The sequence below is a fragment of the Pezoporus occidentalis genome, unplaced genomic scaffold, assembly GCF_034315485.1.
Source record: "Pezoporus occidentalis ecotype Australia unplaced genomic scaffold, CSIRO_AGI_Poc_V1 ctg83, whole genome shotgun sequence".
Lineage (NCBI taxonomy): Eukaryota > Metazoa > Chordata > Aves > Psittaciformes > Psittacidae > Pezoporus > Pezoporus occidentalis.
Window position 1 is genome coordinate 3,761,729 of NW_026916192.1, and position 12,398 is coordinate 3,774,126.

Consider the following 12,398-nt stretch of genomic DNA (forward strand, 5'->3'; position numbering starts at 1 on the left):
TTTAAATACATAATTATAGACCTGGTTCACTCTAGCAATTTTTAGACCTCCTCATGTGCAGCTCTGAAACCACCACGTGTACAGATTGGGTGCCTGCAAGTTCAAGAGAGAATCTGAATAGTATTTCCAAAACAAGATCAACTCAATCTTTGTTCCAAACAAAGGGGCATGTAAAGAGCGAGAGGAGCCCATCTCTGGCATACAACCCACTAGGGATCATCCCCATTGCCAGTAAATCCATTGACACCTTTATGGATGTCCCTGTTCTGGACGCTTCCACTGTCCAGAACTACAGAGGCAACAAAGATTAAATCACCACCTAAATCACCACCTCTCTAATCCCAGCACTTTAACTAACTTGAAAAGACCAGTAGCTGTAAAGGCTCTGTGACACACGTTAATAATTGTTAGACACGGTAGCCATCCCGGCACAATTCTTGCATGATAGGGAGACACAGGACGCTGTGGGAGATCTCTAGTTTGCATGAGCTGCACCTCCTTATTAACGACCATCAGCTTCACCGTGGGAAGCTCTGAATTACATCTGGCCTGGGGGCTGTTGTGCTCCTTGAGAGCGCTGGTGCTTTCCTTTTGGAATTACAGTGTTTGTCTAATCGCTGCTAGATACTTAAGCTGATCAGCAATGATACATTTAAAATCAAATATTTGAGCAGCCAAAAGCACCAATGGAAGTCAAATATTTGACTTTAGAGATAAGAGTGATCTTGCTAACATTGTTCTCTGTGGTTCTTGGGTCCTACACCATGTACAGTCAGAGTGCAGGGAGAGTCCCAAACAGAAGACAAAGGCTCTTGAAATAATGATAGCGAAATTCACACTTCTCTTTCTGTTTTGATATAGAGGAGAGAACCTTTATGAAACATGTAAGTATCTAACTGAAGGGAGTTTAGCCCTGGGGAGGAAGCTCTGCTCCACGGATGTAGTTATTTACTGCACAACTTGCATCAGTGAAACAGCAGCACTCCTGTCCCATGCTCCTTCTGTAACAAAGTCACCTTTGCAGCCCGTGGAGGTTTTATAGGAGTGGAATCGATCCATGAACTGTAAAATAAAAATTATGTTTTGGATGTGTCTGTTTCAACGTGGGAACATTTTACAGAGCAGGTTTTACCTGTCTAAGCGCTACGTAATCAATAATTGACATCCCAATGCGATGTGGTGACTGTAGTGGATATATTCATTCATTTCGACCTGCTGGGTTTTGTAGTCAGCTTAGAAATTCAGAAGTGTTCTTTATGTAAAATATCATGTTATTGAATTGCTGTCAGCATGGTCAATGAGTAGTAAGAGCACAGGCAAAATCCAGCAGTTTTAAGGAGGACAGGTGGAATTATTACCAGGAAGGCACATTTTGGAGGTTTATCTGTACTGTTTTGTTCCCTTGTCAGCCGTGCATGCCAGGACGAGTTTAAAAAGGACACAGATCTATAATAGCTTTCTTCATCACTATGCACACCTTTCATCCCATTATAGTCATCGGTCTTTCATCTTTATAGGACAAAGACAGGCTTGTTTATGTACGTTCTAATGAATTAGACCAGCCACTCACTCCCGTATATAGTCAAATACAACACCTGCTTTGATATATACAGTTTTCTATGACATTCAGGGAGAATTAGAAGATCTGTTGCAGAACTGATATTTTTTTGGAGACTTTCTACAATGATCCCTTTTAAAGCACAGCTGAATTCCTAAATGTAGACTGTACTAAACTGTGTCCTACTTTTGTAAGAGATACTCTGTGAGCATTGCATTTCACAGGTAGGCTTTTATTACTATACTAGAGCTGTCACAATGAGGAAGTGTCGCAGCATAATAAAGCTTCATCTTAGAATGGAGGAAGTAAAAGTGAGTAAAGAAATGATACTTTTAAATTTCCATAAACAAAACATGTTAATTCCAGGCTTTCAAATGCTAATCTACAAACCCACTTTTTTTTTTTTTTCTTTTTTTGCTTTATTCATACTCTTTGTCTATTTATTTTCTAGGAGAATATGAATAATAAGGTTTACACTGCAAGATTTACTGGGTTATGTAGTAAAAAGTCCCCAACACGACCTCCCCCCCCCAGTGATTCCTATTGAGATACTGTGTATACTTGTTCCAGAGAATTTATACTGGGTATTGGTAGGGAGGAACCAGAATACAGGTGCTCCGTTTCAGGGCTGTGTTGCATGGAGCTTTGTACTAAGCATGTAATGTTACTGTAAAATCTCGACAATTAATTAGATTTAGATTTATAACCAGTTAATTTGCAGGCTGCATTTTGTCTTAGCTTACACCTGTGCTAAGATGGTTGGGGAATGGATTTGTGTCAAGAATGAAGTTACATGTACATTAAAAGAGAATGTAGCCACAGTTGTCTAAGTTAGTCAGTTAATTACTGGCTAATTTGATAAAATTTATCGCTGTAATTTCCGTATTTGGAATTTCCTTCCAGATCCTGTCCAAAGCACAGTTTACAAATGGATCCATTTTAGGAACTGAAAAAACGCAATGCATTTTTTGCACAAGTTGAAATTCAAGTTTATAAACAGCAGCTAAGGAGTAAACATCCTCTAGATTTCTTAGAGGCTCTCTTCTAAAAATAATTGAGTTGTTCTTACATGGGTAATCTTGCCTTGGTAAACAGACTTGCTGAGGATGTTTTTTAAGAGAGTCGGCACAAGTGATATGCAATTTGTTAATTTGTCTCGTGGTTGATTATAAAATGAACAACATTGTTTAATCCTGGCAAAAAAATAAGGGGGGGGGAATTAGTCATTCTTGGAGCACATGAAAGTGGCTTTTGTTAATGTAAATCAAGAAACTGAAGAGCCCCCAAGTTTCCTTTTATTTCATACCATCTGGCTATCCTTTTTGTTGACAAGTGTTTGGCATAGAGAACCATCTCTTTGCCCTTTAATAACAGCCTTTAACACTGTAGGGTATTAGAAAAAGATTCTATAACAGTTAAAAAATTTCCTTCGGGGAATACTTTATAAAGTGAGCACGGGCTGCAGGCATTTGCAGCTGTAACCTGGCTTGTGTTAAAATTTGGAAGGGGCTGCCTCGCATTCCAGCTCACTACAGGCCTTCATTGGTGTACAGCCAAAGGTTAATATAGATGTCACACAGTTTTTCTTTGGAGAGCCTCAGATATAAGAGTATGCGTACAGCTGTGTTTTTAGTAACCCTTTCATAATCACTTCTTTTAAACCTCATTTTCCTGCTTATATAAATCAAAGATTTTCAAGGATATTTGACCTGGATTTGAACTTATTTGATCTTCACATATTTCCCACTTGAAACAAAGCAGATTAAATGTTAGCCCTGGATGCCTGGTCACGATCACATGGTTTGTCCATACGTTAGGCCAAACCCTCGGCTTTTTTTACCTCTCTCCTCCACCTCGTGCTGTTATAAGCTCTCAAGCCCGAACAGGTACATCCTGTAATTGTTTTGGATATGCATGGATGTGTGTAACACTTAGTGGTATAAGATCAGCTAAGGTAGAAAGCTTGAAGCAAACGAAAGGTATGCAGTGCAATGACCATGCAGCAAGTAACCAGAAGCTATTCCTTGAAAGTCCGGAGCTAATCTAGAGAGAAATTGATTCATTTCCTAATTTTCAGGTGCAGCATGACAGAACGGAACAGGAACTATTTATCTCTGCCACAGAGGTCTGGTGAGAGCAGAGAATGGAGCATCCCAGATGTCCTCATGCAAGGACAAAGGACATGGAAATGCCCCCATCCACTTCTGTGTGGTAGATTTATCCCAGAGCAGGGTCTTTCCTCTGTTCCCACACAGCCTGTCCTGGGGAGGTGAAGCCCCCTCCGGGAATTGTAGTTTAAAAGCCAAAACACAACAGCTTGTAAAGTGCTTTGAAGGAGACAAGCCTTGATGGCCAGACCTTGTGATGCTTGTAAGGGGAGTTAGGCACAAGTGAAGCGTACAGGACCTGCTCCCACCCGGGCGCTGCTTGCAGTGGTTTTACTTGAGACTGAGTGTGTGTGTGCATCTCCACCCCCCCCCCCCCCCGGCACTCCTGCTGCAAAGGAGCTTTAATGGCCTCAGGGCAGGCAGCATGAAACCAGGAGTTAGGTTTTCATCTGTAAATAAGCTTGAAACGCGTTTTTGGGTAAGGGGGGAGAGATGTGTGAGAGGAGGTTACACAAGTGTTTGGAAACATAAATTAAAATACAGATTATAACTATTAAAGCCTAGTCAGAGCTGTTGACAGGCTCCTTTTAAATAGGACACTGCAATGTTTTAGTTTAATACATTCTGGCAGTGTCACCGGGGTTAAGGCTAATACTGGGATGTGTGGATCCTGTCATGTTATTGTCAGGAGGAATGCAGGGATTAGGTTTAAAAGTGGTGGTGGGTGAGTGGTGCAGCTGTGTACACTTATTATAAAAGATTTAAGTCCCACTGGTAAAATCAATATATTAAATTGCAAAAGCCTCTGTTTTTAATTAGTTTAAATCAAATATACTGTTAGTGCCGTTATGGCTTCTATCCTTGAATCAAGTGAGGAAATGCTAATATTTATATGGAAACTGTTAATTTCTTGTTAAAATGATAATACGTTTAGTTTTATGCCTCTAAATTGTTCTAACTGGATGAATACCAGTGAGAAGTTGCAACGATGGATGAAGTCATCTGAGCAAGAACACAAGTAAGCAAATTTTGATAGCATGCCAGATAAAGAGACTACCTGTTGATACACAGCATTAAGAGACCGTGATATTGTAAGCCCTTTTTCAGTGGTACAGTCCTCCTCTCTGGGGCATTCATCAAAATACTTAGGTGAATTAACTCCATATATTATAGATATAAAAATATATGCCATTATATGCATATATTTCTTCTCTAAAGGGAAGGAACTTGAAATGAGCGAGCTGTTTAAATTAGTAGCAGGATGAAGATTTTCATTCTGCAGCTGTTTGAAGTAAATGGGACTACTCAAGAGGACTAACCACATGGATAAAGTTCCATGCACGAATGCGTTTGGAACGTGGAAACCCAAGAGAAAGTTCTTGGCTTGGTCTTCATTGGTGTTAATTGTCAAATTTCTACTGAAGCTGGCCCTATGGTCTCATTTATACAACCGTACATCCAAAGTAATTCCCATAAACTCCCTCTTGATTTACAATAGCACAGTTGAGAACAGAATTGGGCCAAAGAAATGCCCGTGTTGAAATTATGAGCATTCAGTAGTAGAATTGCTAGAGCATTCAGTAGTAGAATTGCTAGAGCTTCACACAGTTTTCTTCCCTAACCTTTGAATTGTTTTTGAGGGAGGCTTCCTTCGCTGCAAATAATCAAAACATGAACTAGCTCCTATTAGTCACTCCTTATCATTATTAGCCCAATCCATGTTGTTGAAGTACAGCTGAATTCCCATCTTTGCAACAAACAGAATTTAACAAATAATGTTTGACAAAAATGTGAATCTGATATTTCTTAATACAAGACATATTTCTTATGGAGAAACTTCAGTGTTGAAAGATTCCTGGTATCAAAATATCTGAATCACAGTACAAATAAACAGCGTGTTGTAAAGACTGCGGGGCCAAATTCCATGCTGGAGTGATTCCACTGAAGTCAGTGGAGTTGTGCCAGGAGATAAACTGCCATCTAGATTTTTTGGTGTACATGTGAAAACCAGGAGTGTTTAAGGTTTTGTCAGTAAACATCTTTGCTATGAAAAAGATCACAGGTAGCAAAGTTTAAACTGACTGTAATTCAGTACCTCTCTTGGAAATCCTTATTTTGTTGAAGAAAACTACAGTTTGCTGAAGCCCTTTTTATTTGAGTGTCTGTTCTACAATTCCATTGTTTCTACCTAAATTTACCTGATTTACAGCAGGTAACGTGAGAGCCATTCTTGGGTGCAAGCCCCACAGTGCTGTGCCTTGCACGTTCTTTTACACATTTGTGTTATCTACATCTTGAAGTCAGTGAAAATCCTTTAGTGATCCGGATTGAGTGGATTGAATTAATGGCAACTCTGAGACTACAGGTTTTAGTGTAATGGCTTTATTGTTTTGGAACCAAGATGCTTACAACCCAGTTCCTGTGCAAACATGTTTAACGTGTGTTAATGTGTTTCCAAACCAGACCCTCTCCGCAAAATTCTGCTTTTCATTAATTGACATCAGTAGCATAGTACAGTATTTCAAAGCACTGGCCAAATATAAACTGTGTTTCTAATTTCCTTACTTTCCTGTGTTTGGAATGCCAATGTTAATTTGTTCCCATGGAAGAGTGAGAGCTGCCAACCACAGTTTTATATAAATGGCTTTACAGTGCAGGGCTGCCAATATTAAATAATACTTAGGAATTTTCATGACATCTTGCATTTAATGCTTATGTGTGTACGTGTGAGAGAAATAGAGGTACATGGGATGCTGAACAGCACAAGCATTAATGATCAAGGCAAATGTTTGAAGAAATTTATCCTTTGAGCATCTGCTACTTCATGTTTCTTCTCATTTAAGGTTTTTAGATTGTCTATCAGATATTACATAGCATATTCCTTGTGCTTAGGAAAAAAACTATTTTGCAGTGAATTTTGTTGCTAACTGTCCAAACAGTTCTCCCCACCTAATAATTCTAGTTATTTATTAATAGATGAGCAGAAGGGCTTTTGTTTAGGTTGTTATTCTGATCATTATGGACTAGATTGTAAGAATGTGGTATTACTCAGCATGATAAAATGCAAAAGTAAGAAAAAAAACAGCCACAACTAAGGAATAAGGGAATGAAGAGATTTTCTTTAAACTGCCAACAGATACTTTCTTCTTTAAAACGAGTAGCTAGATAAAATCATTTGCTTTCTTTAAGTCAAGCATGATCATAGTTTCTTTAGTAGAGTATATTGTCTTTGTATATGAAACAAATGTTCCCTTTAAACAAATCTGTTTGATGATGGTGAAAACAAGGTCTGTTTATGGATCTCTCCTTTTATTCCTGGAGGATATTCAAAACACAAACTGTTCACGTTTTGGTAGATTCCTCCTAATGAGTGCTATGGTTTATCTCTCTATTTTCCTGTTTTATTGGAACAGGTGCTGTGTCTGCCATCTGTGCCAGCCCTGTGCTATACCAACAAACAAAGTGCTGTTTTGGTTCACTGGGTTTAGAAGTCTCCTGAGAGTAAAGAAATGAAAGAGAAAGAATTTAGAAAGTGCCTAGTGAAGGAAAGGCACTTCACGTAATGCGCTTTGTCACTCAAGTCTTCCCGTAAATTACCTTAAACTATTTCTAAACTGCTTGAAAAATTTTCTCGGTAGAGTATTAAGTTTCCGTTGCATCTCGGAGGTCCCATGCTGTTCTTTAGCATCTTTATCCCTCTGCAGTAGCTTCCAAGTTTGACTCTTTTGTTGTCACTTTGAATTAAATTCTACAAGAGCAAAAATTCTCTTTTTTGCCTTGCCTGAAAACAGAATTGTAAATTTCCAGTCTCGCACTGTTTCTGATTCCGCCTCATTTAAAGATACTGCAAATACTGCTAACAGCCATCCGAGTTTAAACAAGATTATGTTGTAATTAGACAGACAAACTCATAATTATTTAAGGGCTAAATCACCACTACCAAACCTTTCAGGTTCATTTTGACAGTGTTTATCCAGTGTATCTGGAAAGGCTTACAATTAAAGTGCCTGAAGGGTGGGGATGAGATTTTTCAGCATGCAGTCAGTGCTATCGGGTCCACCTGGCCTGGGAAACTATGCAGGCTTTGTAGTAGAGCAAATCCTTTAACTTAGATCTTCATGGCAAGCTCTTAAAAGCTACTTTCCTTTTGAAAAAGAAAAGGGGAGGAGGAGAGGGAAGGCACCACTTCCCCTTAAATAATAATTAAAACAAGCAAGTGCCTTCTTAGGCTCTTTACGATGAGGGAACACTATTGCACTGATGGGGCCGATGATCCTGCAGTGCATCATAGAATCATAGAATAATAGTTAGGGTTGGAAAGGACCTTAAGATCATCTGATCATTTTATAGTTGTGCTTATTGTGCACAACTGCTTTTCAGATGAGCAGAAAGGTTCCTGTCATCGGGCTGCAGCTCCCAGTGCTCAGTTCCACCTCGGCACAAACCCACTGGAGTCACCATGCCATATGCTCAGCTGGAGCAGCCTGGCACCAGGCCACCCAGCAGTGAAGTCACCCGCTGAGGGGCTGGCACAGTGTCTGCACCAGGTCTGGGGGGCTGTAAATCAGGTTGAGCTTTGACTCTGTTACTACAGCCACTGGGTCAAATCCTGTCTTCAGGCACCTCGTTTCGCTGGCACCGGTGGGGCTGCCTCCGTCCTCTGATCTTACCAATTGTTTTTCCCACAGCACAGGGGCAGTAAAACTTTTTAAAAGAGACCAGAAGAACCCTGGGAGAACTACTAAAAAATGCTCATAAAATAATACAGCATCAGTAGTGGGGAGTTATAATTCCAATGGAGAGACATGTTTCTTACCGAGTAAGGATTAGGAACAGGGCTGGTAGTATTTCACTGCTTGTGTATCTGAAACACCCATTGACTTTAATGAGCCCTTCAGCACCCCAAGGGAATGTAAATTCAGCTTTATCATTTAAATGGAAGATTAAAAATTACTGTAATTTAGAAATTCTGAATTCTGGTGCTTACAACTTAGTAGGGTTTGAAAACTATCAATTTTTTAACAGTTTATTTATATGAGCCAAGTATTTATAATGCCATGAATGATAATCATTGACCACTAACAGGAATCAGCTCCTAATCCTATCTGTCTTCCACCCACGTCCAATGCTAGCAAGCTGCTCCTTCCCTGATTCTCAAGGTTAAAACTCACTGCTTCTATTGCTAAAAATATTCTGAACGTTTTAATCTTGGTACTTTCATTTGTTTATTACTGTGCAGTCATTATAATCCCACAGGGACTTTTCAGATGTTAATAAAGAGTACTGCACATCACTTTTCCTGAAGCTTGTGTGGCACTATAAACATCATGCTGAGTTTAAGTTCCCCTTTCTGACCATATCCTTAAAAAATCCAGCATTTGTTAAGAGAAAGGAGGGGATATTTTTTCCCTGTTTTTTTTAGGAAAAAGGGAAAAAAAAAAGAGGTAACTTTAGCCTCGCAATCTACCGGCTACATAACGGAGTTGAGGCAGGGAAAAAGCAGAACTGCTAGAGATTGGTTGTTTCCTTTTGGAGGAAACAATAAATGTGCCCACTTGTATTTTAACAACATTACTACTGGGCCCCCTCATTACACAAATATACTTGTAATAAACTGCAGGAGAGCTGAGAAAGAATCATTCTGCACAGATCTTTCTCTTCAGCGCAAAAAGAAGCTTTTGAGTAACCACTCTCCTAAATCTTGGCCCAAATCTGAAGATGAAGATATTTCAGCACTATGGGATGAATCATTTGTCTCCTGAGGCAGGTGAAAAAGAGAAGCGAATCAGACATGTCATGTAAAACTTCTGCCACTGGCGTGAATGCAGCTTTGACCTCTGAATACAATAGTTCCTGCAACTCGGTGGCATGCATTATAATCAAATTACAAGAATACTAGACTCCACATCCACAGCCATGTCTAAGCGTTACGCTACATTACGTTTACCTGACACAGGGAATACAGAAATACCTGGAAGAATCCAGAATGGTGCAGAAAAAATGTTCAAGCAAACTGCAAATCCTGTTTTAGAAAACAGTACCTGGCATTTTGCTCAATAGTCCACAACTGTGAGATGAGAGCTGTGTCACTGAAAATACGTATACTGTCTATACCATGCTGAAAGCCTTTCCTCGCTATATTAGCAGTTGTAGTCCAACAAGAGAGTAGTGACTGGTAGACAGTACAGACCGAGATGGAGAGGAACCATGTGTGTTCCTGCTCTTGAGAGGCACTGTCCTCAACTCCATACTCTCATTTCTGGGCTATTTTTAACAGTTGCATGCAACAGGACGTGCGCTGTGTTCCCTTCATTCATACCAAACCGATGTGAGGACATGAGGGTGTATTACAACAGCTCTTCTTTTACCCCAGAACTGCAATTGCAAAATTGCATTTGAAGACACAAAACCCAAAACAAAACAGAAAATGCTGTTGTTAGGGGCTGACTCAGGAGGCCTGGATGGCCCAACCCTAGTGAGAGGCTCAGTGTCAGGAATCCAGCCCTGCGATCCACACTGTGGTATGCAGGGTAGGTGCAGCTGATGTCACCGATGGGCTTATCTCGTACCAAGAGAAAAATTCCTCTTGTATAATAGGGATCGTGGGTGGGAATTAAACTGAAAAGAAAGCTCTTCACCTTCAGGTGCTGTTACGCCTGGAGCATTGGCCAGCAACATTTGAAGTGCAGAGGGGACACACACACACACTCTATGCATGAATATATGTAAATATATAAGTATATAAATATTCTCCCCTGTGAGGGTGCTGAGGCGCTGGCACAGGGTGCCCAGAGAATCTATGGTTGCCCCGTCCCCAGCAGTGCTCAAGGCCAGGTTGGACGCGGCTTGGAGCAAGCTGCTCTAGTGGAAGGTGTCCCTGCCCATGGCAGGTATTGGAGCTGGATGAGCTTAAGGTCCCTTCAACCCAAACCAGTCTGGGATTCTTCTTGATGACATTTCTGAAATAACAGTTTAAACTTGCCATCACTCTTAAGACACCGGCATTTTACGTCTACCTCAGGAATATACGTGGATATCGTCAACTTGGAGAGCTTAACTGTTCATAGTTCTCAGGCCCATATACCGAGTTATTACAGGAATAAACAGTCCCCTGCCTGTTTCTCAATAAAAATAAAAGTGTTGCATAGCAAGCATTCCTAGAAAGCAAAACGATCTTATGCGTAAGCTATGAGTCCCATCACAGGCAAAGGACAGGGAGAGGATGTGCAGTGGTTGGCAGCAGTGGTCATTTCTGGTCAATGACCTCCTCTCTGATTCCTGTGTTTCAGGCCCAGGAGGCTGTGCTCAGTGCCCCACCTGACCCCAACTATTTGGGCAGCACAGAGGAAACATGATCATCTCGAGGGCAAATGAGAAACAGGTCACAAAGTCACACCTCAACGAGGAAGGGCACTCTGGAGTATCTTTTTAAGCAGAAATTGAGGTCTGTGATCATTATTGTCTAAAAGGTTTCCTCCCATCCCTTCAAACACTCTATTTCTATCTAAATCTGTGGCCTAGAAACCATGTTAATATCACTGGACCTCCCACATACAGACCACCTGAAACACACGTGATAGACGGAGCAGCCTGGATGCGAAAGGAGCTCTGCTCTTGCAGGGATTTGCCCTCCAGGGCAGGTGGACCTTTCCCCTGAATAGTTTGTTACCCCCTCATCTCCCTGCAGTTGCCTGACCAAGAAAGGTGCAGATGGTATTGCACAGACAAGCTCAAAGGTCCAGCCAGTTGTGGCCTTATGGCGCAGCTTGGAGTGTATACATTCCAAGCTGAAATTCTGCTGATTGCAATGAAAGACTGAGATTCTTATCTGATGGTCACTTGCATGATATCGACCAGTTATTTTGTAATATCCCACAAGTTACTTTCTCAACCAGACCATAATCTGGGATTTCAGCTGGGAAATCCAGCGAGTCATCCCTGGATCCAGCATTCAAACCTGGAAAACTGGTTCTTGAATTATTTTCCTTTTATCACAGTAAAGCACAAAAAAGGCTTGATTCCCTGTGCCTGCGACTCCTGCCGTGTTCCTCCCAGACACCCTGTGCAGGTGTAGACCCACACTCTGGAATACTGGGGGGGGGATGCTGGAATTGTTGTGGCGATACAATATTAAAGGAGGATTAATTAGATTTATGGTATTTGTTTGGGCAGCTATTCAGTAGATGAAAGAAAGTCTAATGCAAATGAAATGAATAAGCCTGAAGAGGTGAATGCGCAGTCACTTCTCCACCTGCGTCCCTTAGCACGGCCGGTGCAGAAATGAACACTTCCCTTTGACAAAAATGAGGCATTTGAAGATTCCATCAGCTGCACTTTCTCTTTCAAGTGTTGCCAGTAGATGCACAACGTATACATGTGCTTTTACAAGACTTTTATTTTGAACTCAAGATGTGAATCTGTGGCATTAAGGAAAGCAGAACAATCCTTTATTTAGCTGCACCTGCACCTTAATGCCTAATGAGTTTAGTCTGATGGAATCCAGACCTCAGGAAGGATTATAAATTCTCATTTAATTTCATTTACTTCTAAAATACCTAAAACCAGCTGTACCAGTCCAGAATCCAGTCCTTCTTTCTATATCAGTTTTACAAATGTTGTTGAATCTTTTGCTGTATTAAGTAACTTTATGCTATATAATAATACTGCAGTAGTAATAAGGAACAGAAGGCAACTTGAAAAACTTATGTAGTGGAAGATAATTAGCAGCATAT

The 12,398-nt window shown here is 40.6% G+C and overlaps 2 protein-coding genes across 3 annotated transcripts in view; both read left to right on the top strand.

The window, feature by feature from the left end:
* Positions 1-12,398, top strand: part of LOC134156177 (uncharacterized) — a 165,448-nt gene that overhangs the window by 90,045 nt on the left and 63,005 nt on the right. The window lies entirely within an intron of this gene.
* BMP7 (bone morphogenetic protein 7) overlaps positions 1-12,398 on the top strand; it is a 47,040-nt gene that overhangs the window by 1,326 nt on the left and 33,316 nt on the right. The window lies entirely within an intron of this gene.